The 19,603-nt window shown below is 44.1% G+C and overlaps 1 protein-coding gene across 29 annotated transcripts in view; it reads left to right on the top strand.

Annotated features, from left to right (window-relative positions):
- Positions 1 to 19,603, top strand: part of TRERF1 (transcriptional regulating factor 1) — a 186,640-nt gene that overhangs the window by 117,564 nt on the left and 49,473 nt on the right. For all 29 annotated transcript variants that reach the window (XM_016128553.2, XM_016128557.2, XM_016128545.2 and 26 more), the window contains one exon: positions 9,044 to 9,158. The gene's annotated coding sequence lies outside the window, so the exon portion shown is untranslated. The remainder of the gene's footprint in view (positions 1 to 9,043; positions 9,159 to 19,603) is intronic.

Raw genomic sequence — 19,603 nt, 5'->3', positions numbered from 1 at the left:
CGGCTTTTGGGAAAGAGTCCATGCCTTCCTCCATTCACAGCTGTGGTGCCATCCTTCTGAGAAAACCAGTCCTTTCCCTTCTGCTCTGCCTGTAGCAGTAGAGCTGGGTCTCATCCATCCACTGCCCGACAACCCTTGGAACTATGATGGTAAAACCCCTCTCAGACTCCTCTTCCCTGATAGGATTGGAGAAAGGGGAACAATTGGAGAATAATCCTCCTTTTTTCTCCCCCTCCTATCCCCTACCTCCCTTTCCCGCTGTCTTCTCCCAGATCATACATTTGTTTTAAAATCCAGGTTAATCATTTGGAACCCAAGATGCATTTTCCCATAGAAGTAGCTTGAATTTGATGCCTGGTCTACCCATGATATATCTGAGCTAGAATGTTAATAGCATTGGCTAAGTAGAGAACTAGTGTTAAAATTAACGATTTTGTTAATTAATTCATTCATAATAAGTCATCACCATCTCTTGGCTAGAAAGCTATAAGCAGCCTTGTAACTGGTCTGGCCTTTTCTATTCTTGTTTTATAGTCCGTTCTCTGTGTTAAAAGTTAATCAAACCCATCTCTCCTTTGCTCTGAGCCGTCCAGTAGTTTCCTATCCCAGCTGCCCAGCCCCTGCATGCCTCATCGACCTCACTGCCAGCCCTGCGCACTCCACCAGTCTCGTTTCACCGACGACCCCAACACCTGCCGTTCCCTCTGCCTGGAACTCTTATGCCCCCTTGAATTACCTGGTTCAATCTCAGTTCATTCAGGTCTCTGCCCAGATGTCACCACTTCAGGGGACCTTCCCTTGTCACACTTAAGATAGAGGACCTCAGATACCCATCCCACATCACCCCTCTGTTCTCTTACCCTGGCTAATGTTCCTTCATAACACTTATCTTACCCGCCGTTGTACTGCTGGTGTATTTGTTGACTTGTGTACTGTCAGCCTCCTCCACTAGAATGTCATCTCCACAAGGGCAGGGAACTACCTGGTTTCTTTTATTTACTACTCTATTTCTAACATGAGAAGGGTACCTGACACATAATAGATATTCAGTAAATAATTTTAAATAAATTGATGCATGAGCAAATGAAGGAATGATATCTACACCTAACCAACAGGCAGGTTTTGATTTCCTTTGGAATTTATCACATTCCAAGCAAAAATGACACAAACGAATGTGCCTTTCTCAGCCCTTGGGGTTTGAAGTGTAGGGACTTCATTTTAGTGATGAGTTCATAGATTATTCTAAGAGCCAGGACTTTTTATTCTGCATTCTTGGCAAAAAAAAAAAAAAAAAGATACCTGTTTGCTTAGGGGTTCTGAATTTGGCAAAGGCGGGGTGGAGGGCAGTGGGGCACTTTGGCCTCATGAGTCTCCTGCCTCCAGTTTTACTGAGAAATGACTGTGTTTTCTTAATTACTCTGGAGCAGGGTTTCTCACCTTGGCACTACTGACATTTTGAACCAAATAATTCTTTGTCGTGGAGCTGTCCTGTGCATGACAGGATATTTAGCAGCATCCCTGGCCACTACCCGTTAGATGCCAGTAGAACCCTTCAGCTATGACAACCAAAAAAATGTCTCCAGAAATTACTGGGTGTCCCTTGAGGGACAGAGCACCGCAGATTGAGAACTCCTGTGATACCATATGCTGGAAACCCCATACAACAAAGAATTCTTTCACCCCAAGCATCAATAGTACTCTAGAATAGTGCTAATGGACAGAACTCTCTGCAATGATGGAAATGTTCCGTCTCGCACTGTCCAGTGTGGTGGCCACTAGCCACATGTGCCTGCTACAACCGAATGACCGGAGCTTTTAAGTTTATTTCATTTTAATTAACTTTAATCTAAATCATCACCTGTGGCTAATGGCTACCATTTCAGACAGTACAGCTGTAGAGACACAGTTATGCTCAAGCTTTCATATTCATGTACACACGAATGTTGAGGGATAGCAGAGTCAGATTCGGCAAACCTTGGATGTAGACCAAGCGTCTCCACTCCTAGTAAATTCCCAGGGGATACTGAGGACCATGCTATGAGTAAGATGATCTAAGTCTCTGACAAAGAGCATTTTATACATATAAACACAAAAATGACATTTCTGCTGCCTGGAATAGCTTATTAAAGGACACAGTGGCATAGTGTAGGGCAATGGGAAAAGTATGATCTGTGCAGTCAGACCATACTTACTGTTAATCAGCTGTGTGCCCTGGGCAACTTGTTTAACTTCTCTGAGCCTCAGTCTCCTCATCTCTGAAACAAAACAGTGATCATTCCTACCTTGAGGTGTGATTCTGAGATTCTGTATTTGAAAGCACCAAGCCCAGTGCCTGGCACATACTTGGTGAGGGCCCTCATGTCAGAACTACCCAGAAGTTCTTTTAAAAAGCAGGTCCTTGGGCTCAGCCCAGGGCTACTATATCAGAATCTGTCATGGTAGAGCCCAGGAAGCGTCTTTTTACTTTTTTAATTAAGGTAAAGTTCACATAACATAAAATTAACAATTGACAACTTTGATATGTATAATCTGTGGCATTTAGTGTACGTACAGTGTTGTTGGACCATCACTTCTATCTAGTTCCAAGACCTTTTTATCCCCCTAAAAGGAAAGCCCATGCTCACTAAGCAGCCACTCCCCATTCTCCCCTCCCCCTAGCCCTAAGCAGCCACTGATCTGCTTTCCATCTCACTGGAGTTACCTATCTGGGTGTTTTAGATAAAAAGAATCATACCAAGTGTGACCTTTCATGTCTTTTTTCACTTAACATAATGTTGTTGAGGGTCATCTATGTTGTAACACATATCAGCACTTCATTCCTTTTTTATGGCTGAATAGTATTCCATTCATGGATAGACCAGATCGTTTGACCTATTAGTTGATGGACATTTGGATCATTTCTGCTTTCGTGGCTTTCACGAATAGAGCTGCTTTGAACACTTATAAACAGGTTTTGTGGGTTTTTTTGTTTATTGTTGTTGTTTAGTACCTGTTTTCTTTTTACTTTTCTTTTTCTTTTTTGGCTATGTACTTAGGAGTAGAATTGCTGGGTCACGTCATAATTCTATTTTTAAGGTTTTGAGGAACCGCCACACTGTTTTCCAAAGCTGCTGCAATATTTCCCATTTCTACCAGCAGTGCCTAAGGGTTCAACTTCTCCACATTCTCACTATATTTGCTTTTGTTTTTCATTTTATGGCCAACCTAGTGTGTGCAAAGGGAAGTTTCATTCTTAAGTCCCCTGGGTGGTCCCTGTGGACACGAAAGTTGGAGAACCTCTGCGTGAAGGACAATTCACCCTACAATTAGTTAAACGACGGTCTGCCTCACACAGGGTTGTGGGACATGGTTGAACAGTGCTTTGGTTGGGCTGGTGCAACCATCAGGTAACTGGAGTTGCTCCTTCGTGTGCTGTTCAAGAGATTGGATTTTTTTCACACATCTTACTATCTTAGGCCATTTGGGCTGCTGTAATGAAATACCACAGACGAGGTGGCTAAAAAGCAACAGAAATTTATTTCTCACAGTTCTGGAGGCTGGAACATCCAAGGTCGAGGTGGCAGCACGGTGATTTTGATGTTCTTATGAAGGCACTCTTCCTGGTTCATAGCTGTTGCCACCTTCTCGCTGTGTCCTCACAAAGTGGAAGGGGTGAGGTTGCTCTCTGGAGTCTCTTTTATAAAGGCACTAATCCCATTTCTGAGGGCTCCACCTTCATGATCTAAGCACCTCCCAAAGGACCTACCTCCTGATACCATCGCTCTCGGGGGTTAGGATTTCGGCATATGAATTTGGGAATGGGGAGGAGACACAGACGTTTAGACCACAGCACTTACTCCCTCCCCTTTAGTAAGGGTACTGAGTGGGTAGGGACAGCTTGCTCTTGGCTTGCCCTAGAAAGGCCAGATCAGTGCAGATGACTTGCCCCTAGGAATGGCTTCTCCCATCCCAGTGTCCCCTGGGTGAGTTTTTGCAGAGCACCTCTACCTGAGTCCTGGGACTGGCCTGGAGAGCCATCCCAGCACGAATTGACTTTGAACTCTCTTGTTTTAATAAAATTTAATGTGAAATTTTGCATTCTACTGCATAGTATAGCTGGGCCTATTTTAATTTTTTTTTTTTAATCAGAGGATTTACCCCAAAGATTTAAGTGTATTTCAGGACTACATCAGGTTAATCTGTGGCCCTGAGGATAAAGGTGATAAACCAGGGTTAGTGGACATCAGAGTGTTGGGGGAGAGTCTGTAGGGGGAACACTTAATGAAAGGAATAGTTTTCTGCTCTAACAATGAGGAGTTTGTTTCCCCCTTCCAGAATTTCCTCAAATTTAGTCTCTGGGGTGGAAAACAACATTTAAATTATACATTGTATCTACATAAGCAAAGGCGGCAAGGTCCTAGTATAACTCTCTGGGCCACTTGAAGATTGCTGGAGGACGTAAGCCCAGCAGCACCCACGGCCTCCTTGAGTCAGCGGTTCTTAGCCTTGGCCGCATATTACAACCACCTGGCAAAGCTTTTAACACTTATATATTAGGTTTGTGGTAGAACCCAGGCATCTGTGTTGTCCAAAGCTCCCTAAGTGATTTTGATGTGTGGTCAGGATTGAGAACTGCTCTGCTAGCCCATGGGACATTGCCTGTGCTCTAGTTGGGCTTACAGTCTGGGGTACCAACTCATTCATCACATAATTAATTAATTGCAACTGTGATAAGTGCTGCTGTACATGTAAATTTCTGGGAGGTCAAAGAAGTCTCACTGATACTATAACCTGAAAGCTGATTAGACATTAATGGGGGTAGGGGAGCTAGAAGAAGAGCATTCTAGTTAGAGGGACCAGTATGTGCAAAGGCCCTGGAGGTAGGAAAGAGCTTGGAGTATGTGAAGACTTGAAAGACAAGTTGGTTGGAGCTGCGAGCAAGGGGGCGGGAGACCTGAGGAGGTCGGAGAGCGGATGGTGGCCTGCCATCCATTGTCGACCTAACAGTGAGTCCATTTGATGTGCTCACAGTGCTTCAGCTGCTCTGATATCGACGTGAATGGTCCTGATTCTGTGTTCTGGAATAACCAGGTACATAAAGGTCTGATTAAGTGGTCTGCCTCTTATCTCCTCCAGTGCATGAAAGTTATTCTTTTCCCAACCTCCTTGGGGGGTAAAAATAGGGCAACAAAAGGAGGAGAGACGTTTGGAGAAGGGATGGGAGTTTTCCCCACATTTGGAAAGCTTTTGGGCATTTGGCAGTGGGTGGAGGGGTCTCGCGTGAAAATAAGATCTTCTTTCATATCACTGTCATCTCTACGTAGGAGAACTCCCTTGACGAATGGTTGGCCTCAAGGTGACTGGAGTCTTTAGATTTCTCACTGCGTCGATTACTCTCCACACTGTCTCTTAGTATTCTTAGATTAAATCTACAGATTTAATTTTTTCCTCCTCTTCCTTTTCCTGCTTCTAAAAATCTGTGCCAACGTCTAATGTATTGTGGGTGGCATGGAGGGAAGTCTTCACGTTACATTTGGTCCTGCTTCCCATTTCCGAAGCTCCATAGTTTATATCCTGTATCTCCTCCCTTCCCAGGCTGTGCCCAACCTCCTGCCCAGTGGGATATGAGCTGTTCTTTTCCTTTCATCTGCCTTGTGGCTGAGGAGAAAACCCTCCCTCTTGGGTTTGGGCCATTTAAAGTGTTTCTTTCTGTACATTATTTTTTTTCCTCTCTAAGACTCTTAAATCTTCATTCCTCACTAAACTCAGTAGTATGGTATGTGAGACAGCATTGGTTACCGCCAGTGTGCAGAAGGGAAACTGAGGCCCAGACAGCGGTGTAGGGCAGTGGGAAGACTATGGCCTTCCTTGGCAGCTTGCCGGTTGTGAGTCTTTGGAAGGGCACACTTCCTTCCAGCTTCCAGGGCCATGTCCTCACTGGCCATGAGAAAGAGGTAAGTAAGGTACCAGCCTTGTAAGGCCATGTGGTAATAGAATAAAGAGGAAGGCCCTCCTGGCTTCACATTCTGACTCCACCACTCAGGTTTGTGGTCTTGGACAAGTCAGCAAGCCTCAAGTTTTCTCACTTGTAAAATGGTGATACTAGCAGTGACTCCGCAGGACTGTTTTAACTACGTGCAGTCAGTATTGAAAACTGCTCTGCTAGCCCGTGCGATACAATGGTGGGGAAAAAAAGAAAAAGGAAACCTTGCCTGTGCCCTAGTAGGGCCCATAACTGTCTGGGAAATCACAGCACCATGACTGGCCTATGTGAGGCCTTCAAGATGGGGTGGCCGTTTTATCTCCTCTGCCATCTGGGACTCAGCTATTTGTCCAAGGGAACCCCCATTCATTCATGGTGGAGCTAGAACTAGAACCCAAGTCTACTGGCTGCTGGTCCAGCTCCTGGAAGGAGTCCCGGAATGGCATCTGGATTCTTCTGGGGAGGTTGAGCCTAGGGCCAACAAGGTTTGACTCATTAAGGGTCAGCCCTGGGACCTCCAGCTGGGAACTCTCAGTACAGTGGCTGGGGATCCTTGAGGGCACACACCAAGAAATGGTGAGTCATCAGGAGGACCCTTGGTCAGTGATGGCTAATCACTGAGTCCTTGTGGGCCTGGGAAATCATTTCCTGGATTCCTGTTAATATTCACATTGAGGGAGGGGTATGGCCATCCCCACTCACTGGTGTGCAGTGATAATAATGCTGTCACTTATCCAGGGCCTGCTGGGAGCCAGGCAATGTGCTCGCTGTGGGACCTACATGCTTGCTGATATCCCTAGGACCACTGTAGGGAAGGCATTGCTAACCCTATTTTTCAGAAGAACAAGGCCAAATGGTCCATGAGGGACAAGGCCAGATTTGAACCCAGATCTGCTTGGCCCCAAAGCTCATGTTCTGTACTTGAAATTGTATGATCTTTGTAAAGTAACATCCACCATGAGGCTTCTCCAGCAATAATTTTAATAGTACTTGGCCACATCCCCAAAACCACACTCACTGTCAGTCTTATATCAGAATTGACCAGCTAGTTTTTACCACTAGGGCTAGATTGGATTTAGCCAAATTACCACTGTTGGAGAGAAAATAGATGAGTCCTAAAACTTGTTATAAAATAGGAGGGGGACAAGGTGGCCTCTTTTCTTGGATGCCTCTTTCCAGCCTAGGATGAGGGAGTATTTAACGGATATGTACCAATTTTCCTGGTAGCTTCTTGGGTACTTCTTGAAAAACCTGCACATTTTTAATGCTTGCTTTGAATACAACCGCGATGGAAGCATGGCGTAAGGTCAAGAACCTACTTGATCCTTATTAGAGCCTCCTTTCATCGCTAGAACAGACCATGCTGCTTCTCGTCACAGGACCTTTGCACAGGCTAGTTCCAAAGACTCACATTGCCTTGGGGAACTTGGAGCGTTACTTTCCCATGTTGAGAGTAAGGACAGCACATTTATTCATGGAGGCTGAGGGAAGTACATTCCTGCTTCCCATCCCATGCCACGGTCTGCCATGTAGGTTGCCAGTTACTATATTGACTTATTTGTACATAAATAGTTATTTCCATAACCTTCTCTTCGTCAACATTCAGAGATAATGATATACAATCTTTGTAACATCACAAGTATGGCTTCAAAAGCATTCCCTTCCTCTAGGAATGTTTATGATGTGCTTATCGCTAGAATTTCATGAGCAACAAACTCCCAAATTGAAGATGATTTAGCATTTGAAGCAGGGAGTAAGAGTGTATATGTGTTTGCATTAAAAAAAAAAAAAAAAAGATTTGGAAAAGAATTTTTCTTCTGCAGAGTTATCTTCTTGTAAAGTTTAAAATAAGCACTACTTAAAAGCTGAGAGTTTAGAGGAATGAGCACTTTCTCTTAAACATTCAAATGGATGAAAATGACTTGTAATCTCTCCCTAAAGTATTAAGGCAATAGGCACTTAAAGGCTTTTTTTGGAGCTGACTGTCACAGACAAAGGATTTCTCAATTTTAAAAAAAAAAAATCATTTTTATAGCATTAAATAGTAGGAATGAACACTAGCAGCCCTCTTGACATTTTGGAAATGATTTATTTTCTGAAATGTCCCTTTCCATTTTAATAGATGACACTTTGTTCTTCTCATTCAGGGCGGTAGCTTCTGCTGGGGTTGCCATGAGTTAGGGTTGGAAGTTCATGGTGGAACAGGGCGGGGCTCCAGGCACAACTTTTGACCAGGTTCCATGAGCCTCCTGCTCTGTTACTTGACACTGTCTCTGTCCAAACACCCCAAAGCCGTACTTTTCCAAAGGCCCTGCAATGGTTCTCCTTCCTTGGAGAGAGACTCACTGAACTCTCAGAACCAAGAGATCAGCCAGACATCTTAGGAGAGTTGCATTCTATAAGCTTTTACTATAGCAGCGCTACTCAACTATGGTTCGTGGGATGATGCTGATCTGCAAACTGTTTACCAGTTCACGAGATAAGTGCAGAATTAGAGAGAAAGCACTTAGAAACTTTCATACCCATTTGACAGAGTAATCTGTAAAAAGTAGGCTTGTAGTTTGTGTGAACGTTTTTTTCATTTCCTTTTTCTAGCAATTCATTTCTTTATATTTTATAATATAAAATATAATTAAAGACAACTGGTTCTTCATCTCAACTACAGTAGTTTGAGAAGCTCTGTGCTGTAGTGCTTGTAAGCTGCCTCTGCTCCTCTGTGGGACAGGTAAGCTGGTGAATGGATTTGGGGAAATCACAGCAGTTGCCACATTATATTCTAATGAAATGTATATGTTTCTCTCTCTCTCTCTCTCTCTCTCTCTCTCTCTCTCTCCTGCCAGATTGTTTCTTGAGAGCAGGGACTGCGTTTAGTTCATCTTGCAGCCTCATTCCTTAGAGCCCCTGGCACATTGGAGGGCGTGGGAAACGTCCATCCAGTACATGCCTGCTCCCCAATGGCATGAGAGTGGGTGAGGCCAGCCTCAGGAACTCCCAGGGCTTCTGGATAGTGTCATCTACAGGCTGATGATGGAAAGCTAGGAGCAAAAGATGAAGTGACCTTTCCTTCTCTTTTTCCCACAGAACCAGGTCTCCTTTTCCCACCTGCCCAGCAGCATGAGAACAGCATGACCGGCCAGCCGCAGGAGGAGCCCCCAGAGCCAGGCCCCCAACTCAACCATCTGCTGCGGAGATCAAGGTGAGCTTGCTTGCCTTCTCCTGGAAGGTTTTAGGAATTTTCATTTTAACTAGTTCTATTTGCTTTTGTAATCCCTCGCCATGTGCTGGAAAAGTGGGGTTTCCTGGGACATGGGTGGCCTTAGTGTGTGTCGCCGATGAGGAAAACGTGTTCCTTTTGGTTAATGGAGAGGCCGATGGTGGAGCAGATAGGACACTGAATTGAGTTCCTGGAGACTGAGCTCTCATTATTCTTTTCCCACCTCCTGAATCTGGGACCTTGGGCAGATCTTTTAGGGACTGGGGATTTAGGGAATTTGGGGCGAAGAAATCTTTGGAATAGGATGGCCTTCTGTTGTCTGGGATCCTGGACAGAAACTCTTGTCCCCCACAGGGTCATAAGAGGCCTTCAAGGATCTGCCAGGGCAATTCCGAGCCAATACTGCACAGCGAGTTGTTAGAAAATTCTTGTTAATACTGAGACAAATTCTTCCTCTCTGGGATTTCTGTCTGCTCTTTGCTGCTCTGCCACATGGAACCACAAAGACTGGGTTTTCAAAAACTCTTTTACATGACTCTTCAGATTTGAAGACGATCGTCATGGCTCTGATTTTCTTGTCTGTATGAATTCTCCCTCAAGACTGGCACCACTCACCTTCTCTTCTTGTTCTCCTCCATGTTGGAAAGCACTTCATTACCTCTAGTTGCTCACTCAACTTGTGCCTTCCTCAACAGAGAATCCTTCATTCACCACTCATTAGTATAGCTGGTCCATGAATGGTGTCATTTCGTTCAGTGTTGTTTCAATAGAATGTTGACGAGATGCTGTAGGAACTCTTGTTTCTATCTATTAGCCTACGGTATAATTGGTTTCGTTTTATGTTGTTAGGCTTAAAGTCGCAGAACCTATTGACGACATTAAGTGGGGACTTACTGTTCTTTGTGACCATCATTGTGCTAGACTCTAGAGATATGTCAGTGAACAGGAAAGACAGATTCTCTTTTTTTTAAGACAAAATAGGTTTGGATCCTTGGAATTTGAAATAAGCATTGAACTACTTCTGTGTGTTCCTTTCTCGTATTTTATCTTTTTACACTTTTTTTCCTTAACTATTTTCTGAGTAAAAAGAATGTGTGTTCTCTAATTATTGGATATAGTTTTCTATATATGAGCACCAATATGTTAGTTCATTGTGCTGTTCAAATCATCTACAATATGTGCTTTTCTGTTTTTGTCTGATTTATCTATCAGTTATTGAGAAAAATATGTTAAAAATCTCCCACTAGATTTATCAGTTTCTCCCCCCACAGTGCTGAAATTTTTGCTCTATGTATTCTAGGGCGGTGCTATTCGTGCATAGATATTTAGGATAGGTATATCTTATTGATGAATTGTGATTTGTTTCTATCTACCATCTTTATATACTTTCTATTTTTTCTGCTCTTTCTCATTCCATTTTCCATCTTTATTTGGAAATTACATGCTGTGTATCTGTTCTTTCAGTGGTTACCCCAGCTATTTTAACAGGCATACTCATACTTAACAAAGTCTAAAATTAATCAGTGTCTTTACCTTCCGAATAATATAAGAACCATAAACTGGTTTAATTCTAACCACTGCCTCTTCCAATTTGCATATAGTCATCATCCTGTGTTTTCTTTCTACCCTTTTTTTTTCCCTACTGGTTATTGTTTCATACAGTGTTTGTATAGATTTACCCACATACTTATCAAGACCTTTCTCACTTTCATGAACCTGAGATCATTTTTCTCTCACCTCAAGTAAATCCTTTAGCATTATCCTCTACCGAGAGTCTATTGGTGATAAAACTTCAATTTTTTTCTCGTTTGGCTTGGTTTTTGATTTTTGTTGGCTTGAAAATATCTTATTTTTCTCTCAGTTTTAAAAAGTACCTTTACTGGATATAGTCTTAGGTCATTGAAGCCGTTAATCCGCCGCCTTTGGCTGTGAATGTTTGTGTTGAAAAGTTGGCTCTCTAATTGCTGTTCACTTATAAGTGACCTGACATTTCTCTCTGGTTATGTTAAATATATTGTTTTCTTTGGTGTTCTACAGCTTCATTGTCTTGTAACTAGGTGTCAATTTCTCAATCTTTATTCCACATGGATTTCATTGGGATTCCTAGAGCTAAAAATGAGTATCTTTCAACAATTTTGAAAAAGTTCCACCTTTTATTTCTTTGAGTATCATCTTTCCCATTTTCTGTAGTATCTCCTTCTGGAACTATGATTGACTTACGGTAGAGCTTCTCATTCTGTTCTCTGTATCTCTTAACCTCTATTTCATATTTTTAATCTCTTCATCTCTCTGTGAACTCTGAATAATTTCTTCAAATCTGTCTTCCATTTAATTTATTCTGTATCTCAAATGCTGTCTAATCTATCCATTGAATTTTTTCCTTTCTAGAAGTTCTGGTCCATTATTTTTTAAATCTGCTTGGCAGTTTTCTAGTTTTTAATTTCTTGCTCATACTTGAAAATTTCTTTTTCAGTTTCTTTAGTATATTGAAGTAGCTATTTAGAAAATATAAAATTTTATGTCTGGTTATTCCAGAATGTGAAATCTTTGCAGGTCTGATTCTGCCGTCCGTTGTTTCTGCTGGCTAGTACTCACAGTGCCTTGATTCCTGGTCTTGTTGTCTTCTGTGATCTGCTCATTTCTGTTGTAACTTTATCTTTGAGAATTTTTTGAGGTATGGGTTGATAGTTGATTTTTCCAGAGAGGATTTGCATTAACTTTTGCTGGATTTCTAGGGGCACCACCAACCAAAAATCACTTTAATTTTCTACTGAAGGTCTTTCTGTCTACGTAAGTAGCCTCAATTCAAACTTTAAACCTGTGTGATGTCCAGCATTTGGTTACGACTTTTCAGGAAAGATTTTCCTCCCATTCTACCCAGCCCAAGACCGGATTTCCTTGTAGTTCCTTTCTGTGTTGTGCTTTTATTTCTCATTCACTGAGGGTGGAGCCTTTTAGAATCACATCTTTATGGAGAGACTAGGCTTTTTCTTCTGTTTCCTGAAACCCGTGCAGCCACCACGGGGAAACCTACAATCTCAGGGGTTCAGCAGGAACACTAAGGGTGACAGCCAGCTTTGCTGCTAGATCACCTCCCAAGTTTCCTGCTTTTGGTTCGTTTTGGGTCTTTGAAGAATCCTTCCATTTGTACCAGCTCAGCAATATCTATATAATTTTTATATTTTAAATTTTATTCAGCATTGTTAGTTGCTTAAATTGAGAAGGTCAAGTAGGGTGTCTGGCTTAAAAGTGTATATTCTTTCTCCACCATAGCCATGTGGGGCAGGAATGACTATTCCTTGTTCACAGAAGAGTGAACCGAGGCTCAGAGAGGACATATAACTGGCTACAGTCACAGGGCTAGCAGGTGATGGACCAGGAAAGAGTGTGTTCCTCATCTATCCCTTTTCCCCACCTTCTTTTATCCCAAAATAACTGTTGGCCATTTTGGGGGGTGGGGGGGACGGGGGGTGCAGTGCGATTAGCTTTATGCTCACAAAGGATATGAGCTCTTACCAGAACACTTTAAATAGCTGGACAGCTTTGTAAAATTGTTTATAAATCTATTGTTTATCTTCCTTGAGAGAGGAAATGGCTTCTGCATATTTTGCGGCTCATTTCTTTGGCGGTCACCAGCAACTTTCCTGCTTCATTCCCATTCCGCAAAGGCCTCCTGGACCTACAGCCAAATTCCATGCGCACCTCCTGCAGACCCCAGCTTCCTCTTGTCCTCACTCTGCTCTCTCCTTTTTCTCCCTTTCTTCTCTTCCCTATGCCCCTTCCTCCTTCCCCGCCCCATCCTTTCTGCTGTAGGTTTTTCTGTCTCGTGGCGTGCCCCTTGATCAGAGAGGAGGCCTCAGAGCACAGTGTTATGAGACTTTGGGCTCAGGGTGCAGTCTGATTTTGAACCTAGCTCTGCCACTCACTGGCTTAGTCTCTCTGCGCTTCCGTTTCTTCATCTGTAACACAGAGACAATAGATGGAGCTATTCAGGGAATAAATGAGACAATGTACAGAGAGCTCGTAACACAAGCTTGGAGCGTCGTAAGCACTCAGGCCGTGGTAGTTAATGTTATGACTGAGAACAGACCTCGCTGAGGCCCGTGCTCTTGTTCAGTGATGCTTTGACATTGACAAGGCTCGTTTATGAAATGTGATGAAAATGGAGGCAGAAATCTAGGGTCAATATGAAATTCACAGCCTCATTATTATGTTCTTCAAACTGGGGTGTTAAAAAAAATAATATGAAGGAAAACAGAACACATCGGTTCTGGCCATGGGGCATCCCTAGCATCTCAGCCCCTCCCTCTGAGTTGTGTCCTCTGTCACAGAGCCATGAGAGGGCTGGAGCCTTATGATATCACTCTCTGGGGAGGTTTCCCTGTGGTGCCCCCAGGTCAAGGGATGGCACAACTGCTCTGCTGCACACATGTCCAGCAGGGATGGGAGAGGTGGCCTTCACTGTCCATTTTACTTCTGCTCTTAAAGCCGATGTGACACTTTTTATTTCACAGGCTCCCTTCTAGTAAGTGGCTTTATATCACTCTCAGATTTGTATCACTTCCTGATTTGATATCTATCAGGCAACAACTCTTTTCAGCACCTGCTATTTGTAGTACTCTGGCTTTGTACAGTGGGCGAGCGGTATAAAAAATGCATAGAGTTGCCGTAACACTAATACTACTCTAAAAAATAAAGTCTATTAACTTAAAAAGACTTTACGACCAAAAAAAACACACAAAAGATAAACCATCTTCATAAGATAAAGTGTCAGGTATAGAGAGTGGGTTCCCAGGAACAGCACTGTGCCCTTGAATGGTCAGGGGAGGCTGGAGGAGGTAGATTTGAGCTGGCCCCATGGGCCAGGCAGGATGAGGCAGCCGAAAAGGACCCAGGTACCTCCTGGACACAGAAGTGGTGTGAACTGAGGTGTAGAGACAGGCCTTCTCGTGAGCCAGTGAGACTCAGTGTGCTGCTTCCAGCTCCACAGAGGGCCGATGGAGAGTCACCTAGGTTAGCATAGCAGAAACCTTGAGAAGTCCTGCAGTTAATGTTTGACTGTGTTTTACCAGGTTTCCCAAGTGGGTTTGATCAGTTATGGCCCATGAGCATGGTAGTCTTGAGCAGGTTTATATTTGTTCTCGTCCTCTAACAAATGCTTCAGTTCACCCCAGGCCATTGATTCACTTTTGTTAAACAGGGATTGGCAACTTTCTTCAAAAATTTGGAGTCAGCTACTTGTCTTCTTTTTCCAAATGTTGCTCAACTATCTAGCTGGTTGAGGGTTTCTAGGAGCTTGAGCTTGGATGTTGCTGGAATTAGGGAGGGGCTTCTTTCTTCTCCACAGCTCCCAAGATAATGTTCTGGGTATGCTACACCCAGCTGAGGGGTCAGGCCCAACCCCACCCTATTCCCCACCCCCCAACACCCCTCCCCGCCTACAAACCTCAAAGTCTATTAACTGCCTCTCTCCTGATGATGATTCATGCTTCCTGTCCCTCCTCCATTTTAGTTACTCAGAGCTGTGAGCCAAGATTGATTACTTACACCATCCACTGGCCTTGCCCATGGGGAGCTCAACTGGTAGATTAAATATTCTTCATCGGTGACCCTCCAGGTGGAGTTCTTGCTGACCAAGCCCTGCACAGTGAAACAAGGAGTTATCCTAGATGCAGATGTGGGGACCATTTCCAGAACCAGGAATTTGTTCTGGTTCTATTGTGTCTGGACCTATCCTAGGAGTTTGGGGAGCTTGGGTTATTATAGGTATAGAGACAGGAGGCACCCAGGCAAAGGACTCATGTATGTGCACAGTCACATAAAAGCCCACAGGAATACATTTTAAACTGTCTTCACATGCTGCTTAGAGATTGACCATCAGCTCTTTCTCACTGTTGGGTGGTCTCTCTTCTAAAAATAGTTTTTAAATCTTTACTATACGAGTCATATAACAATTAAAACATAATAGCTGGGGCTTCAGGCTGCTCTGATGAGCTCCCACACTCACTCCTTTCCCGTTTTCCAAAGATGGCAGAACTGAGACTGAAATCCAGATGTGCACACTCCCAGCACTGCCCCCCACACACTAGGTTGGCATCCTTAGGGATCAGGTGTCAGTGATGGAAAACCCTACTGCCTCAATATCCTGGCTCAGGATTGTTGGGTGTCCCTGAGCCAGGCAGGGTCTGGGAAGGTTCATCCAGCTGACCCTTCGCAGGTCAAGCCAAAGGGACCTCCTTGCAGCCCATCAGGTCTAAATTCCTCATTCTGCAGAAGCTGAGTCTGAGGTGTCGAGAGGGGAAGTCATTTGCCCAACAAGGTCACAGGACCAGTCTCATTTTCTGTTTGGTCCGAGTTATCTCTATATTGGGTTTGCATTTCCTGAATACACAGTAACCGAGTGGGGGGTGGGGGTGGAAGGCAGGGGAAGTGGGCTTAAAGAACCCTGTCTGAGAATGTTTAAATTTCTTGTGAATGTCCCATGAGGAGGGAGATAATCTGTGTGCACACAACCAAGAGGACAGGGGGAGACTTGGTTTAGTTCCAGAAGACCAAGAGTGGAAGGAAAAAGGAGAACAAAATGAGAGCTATTCAGAGAAGGCTATGACATTTGTAACGATGGAATAGAAATAAATAGGGATTTGTTTCTCTGCACTTCTACGATGCCTTCTTTGTATGTTTGGAGAAACTCAAGTCACGTGGAGGCTCTGGTCTCATTTTAATGGCAGTGGTTTTGTGGTTACTGGGGGCTCTTTGGCCTGGAACCAGAGGCCTCTGTCTCTCGTCCTTCTCAGGTTTGCTTCTTACAGGTAGATGATATCCTTTAGAAATCTCTTTCTTCCTTGCAACATTCATACCTTAGCTCAAAATGGGAATATAACCTCTGTTGGAGCTGCCTCAACAGAAGAACAATGGATGTGAGAGTACCTCCAAAATGTTAAGGGTGGATTGGCCTCAGTTTTTCTTCTCCAACATCTGCAATGCCGACATGAACTCTGAGGGAGTTAGGAACTTCCACCAGGAATGATCTCATTTGCCCATCAGATCAAGGAGCAGATGTGGGCCACCAAGGCCACCCAGGCCTGCCTCCCTGGGACAGCCCTGCCAGACAGTGTGTCCCAACTTCCTTAAAGGGGGCCGTTGTTTCAACAGGCTGAGAGGCAGATATGGACAGAATTACTGCCAGTTTCCTAGAATCTGAGAGCTGGGGGCCCCCTTGAAACAGGAAAGGAAGTAGACTGTCACCTTATCTGGTATCATAGAAGGAATGAAATGACTCTTTCCGGGTAACTGGGGCACGCCCCTTTAAACTTTTTTTCTTTAATGATAACCAAATATATTTTTAAGCTTTAATGACCATTAAATAATGACTTCTCTTTCCCTCTCCTGGGTCTTGAACTCTGCTTGAGAGCTAGGCCTCAGGGAGCAGAACACTCCTTCATTACCAGTAACCATGCTTGACAACCGGGCCTGATGTGTGACCACACTCAGAGTCCTTTGTAGGCACCTCCTGAATCGCACTGAAGATAATCTGTGTGCACACAACCAAGAGGACAGGGGAGAGAACCATAGGCCTCTTTTGCAGAGAGAGACCTGCCTACCCCAGAAAGCTTCCTTCAACTGTGAGCAAGTCATGTGAACATCTACACTCTTCTGTTTATTTCTCTGCCTAGTGAACAACGTACTAAATGCACGTTAGCCTTTCCACGATGTCTCTGGATTTTCATCATGGATACATGTGAATGTACCCTGATGCAGTGGTGCTTTCAGGAGGTATCAGAGCAAGTAAAGTTGTTGGTCCCTACCCGAAACAGCCCAGACTGCTGAGATTTTCCAGCAGACGGTTTTTCTCTCTTCCTCCCTGTGTCCACTTCTGGTAGTTCCTGTCCCTAAGCACCATTTCGCTAATTGAAACAAAGGTTGGGCTGAAGGTTGCCCAGGAAACAAGTATAACCAAACTGATTCAATCACAACTGAGTCATTGAGCCTGATGTAAACTGTACCCAAGTCAAAACAAAGCAACAGAAGCTCCACCCGGGTAGTGAGCCTCCGTGAGTTCTCACTGGATGCCACACAGGTCCCATGTCTGTTTAATCTTCACAAAAAACCTTGACCCATAGGCATTGCTATTCTTCTTTTATAGATGTCAGAACCGAGGCACCAAAGGAAAAAAAAATTAGATTCGAACTCTGGTCTTCTGACTCCACAACCAGTGATCTTGGTACTTCTGTGAGGATCATGCCTGCCACATAACCCATTTGTTTATCTTCAGTGGGAAGTTCCTGTTAAGTAAAAATATTTTCCAGATAGCTGGAACTTACTCCTTGAAGCTTAGAAGTAGAAAGGATTTTTTAGTGTGAAGTGTATCAGTTTCTTTTTCATACTTCCAAGTTCATGACTATATGCTAGAGGGTTGAAGGTTACTAGGAGCTGATGGCCAGATTCCTGGGACAGATTTATACTGTGGTATAAACTAGCTCTCTTCGACCCTTCAGAAGTCAAGGATAGAGCTGGTGGGATCTATCAAGGGAGAAGTAGCGTCATGCTAATCAGATCTGCAGTGGGTGAACCAGGGGTACTGTGGACTATTGGAGGAAGCCTCATCCTGGCATCAGAAGGTTGGAAGCCTAGCCCTTTGTCACTAATTGTGTGGCCTTGGGCAGGTCATCCCCTGCATGTGAACTTCCTCATCTATTTTCAAATAGAGAAAGTAATTCTTACCTCCCAGGTTTTTAATGGGGACAAAATAAAATAGCTTATGCCTATGCTTTGTACACTACTTTCCAGAATGCTCCTGTTGGGCATGAGGACATGCAAACCCTCCTGTGAATTCCTCAATGTCCCTATCAAAGACTCCACATTGGGCCAGAGGGTTCCTGGCTGTGGCCCAGGGTACTGGTCTGTTCTGAGCTTCACTGACATCAGGCAGACACACCCCGTGGTCCCCTATATTTCAGCATTGACCTCCTCATCCCATGGCTGTTAGAAAGGTGGAGCCGCAAGCTGCTTACTCTTCTGCTCAGAAAAGGAAAGGGAAGGAAAAGAGAGGAGAAAAAAAAAATCTTTTTTTTTAACCTGTGGCTTTTTTTTAATCTTCCCTCTTTGCTGTGAGTAGGATTCCCACTTAATTTTTTTTTTTTAATTAGAAAAAAAATGATGTTCTAGGTGATGGAACACAATATTTAGACATGTTGAACCGACAGCCGATGAGTATGTTGTCAATACACCATCAACACAAATCATGTTCCAGGGGTTGGTGGGGAAGAGATTTGTATATAAGTGTTTGTGTGCTCGCGTACACTGGATGATTTAAAGTGACTGAGGTGGCCCAGCAACCCTTATCAAAAGCAGTTCCTGTGGAAGGTTAGAGTCAGGAGATGGTCAGCTTTTCAAGGAGGGAGTGGGAAGTTGGCTTCCATTGGGAATTTAGGGGATCTTCTACACCTTTGGAAACAAAAGGTCTCCCCTTCCTCTCTTCCTCTCTCATATTTTTAGCACCTAGTGGGTACTCTGTTTCCACTGACACCTGAAGACAGAATTGATGAGTCATTCCTTAGAAGAGGTCCCAGTCTGATGGTAGAGGCAGATAAAACAGTTGGGAATGGCATGCTAAGTGGTATAATAAAGACAAGTGGACTGAGTCCAGGACCCACTCTAACGTGCTCTCCAGGCGTTTTTCCTCACGGCCCTGCCTGTTGTCAGGGGCCTCACAAACCTCTCTGAGCCTTGAAACCCTTGGTCCAGCTGCCTCAGTGACTGCTCCTGTTCTAGGTCTCAAAGCAGAACTGAATAATTTTCACAGTGCTCCCCATCTTCCCAGGTGTGAACCTGACGTCTAGGAACCACATGGCATCCAGTGCTTACAAAAGAGGGAAGAGGCCAAAGTCCATAACCTAAACCAAAAAAGGTTTTTTTTTGGCAGGTGACCCCGACCCCACTTCACAGAATCAAAATGGAGGCTGCAGGCATTTACCCCCTCTGCTTCCTGGCCTCCAAACAAGCTTTCGCCTCTCTACCTCTGCTCTCTTTTCTCTTCACTCACCTTAAATGCTGGAAAGACCTGAAATCAGAAATCCGGGACCCCAAGAATCTACCTTCCTACCACTTCTGATAGGTTATCAATTCCTGTTGACCCCTCCCCCACAGCATTTCCTTGACCATCTTCTCTCCTCCCCTTTGTCCAATTTATGGTACAATCTCTTCATAGCTGGCCTCGCTCCCTCCAGGCTCCTTTCCACCTCTCTGCTTAAAATTGGCAGTGCTCCCTCTGCCAACAGTCGAAACATCCAAACAGCGCAGGCTAGCACACCAGGCCCCTCGTGAGTTGGCCTCCCCTACCTTTTCAACCATTCACCCAACCATTCACCCATACACACTCTGAGCACGTGACCTACAGAGCTACAGTATCCAGAATGCTGGTCTCTTTT

The sequence above is a fragment of the Rousettus aegyptiacus genome, unplaced genomic scaffold, assembly GCF_014176215.1.
Source record: "Rousettus aegyptiacus isolate mRouAeg1 unplaced genomic scaffold, mRouAeg1.p scaffold_m13_p_1, whole genome shotgun sequence".
In the NCBI taxonomy this organism is placed as follows: Eukaryota; Metazoa; Chordata; class Mammalia; order Chiroptera; family Pteropodidae; genus Rousettus; species Rousettus aegyptiacus.
Note: the sequence above shows the minus strand (reverse complement) of the source record. Positions and strands in the feature narration are given on the sequence as shown.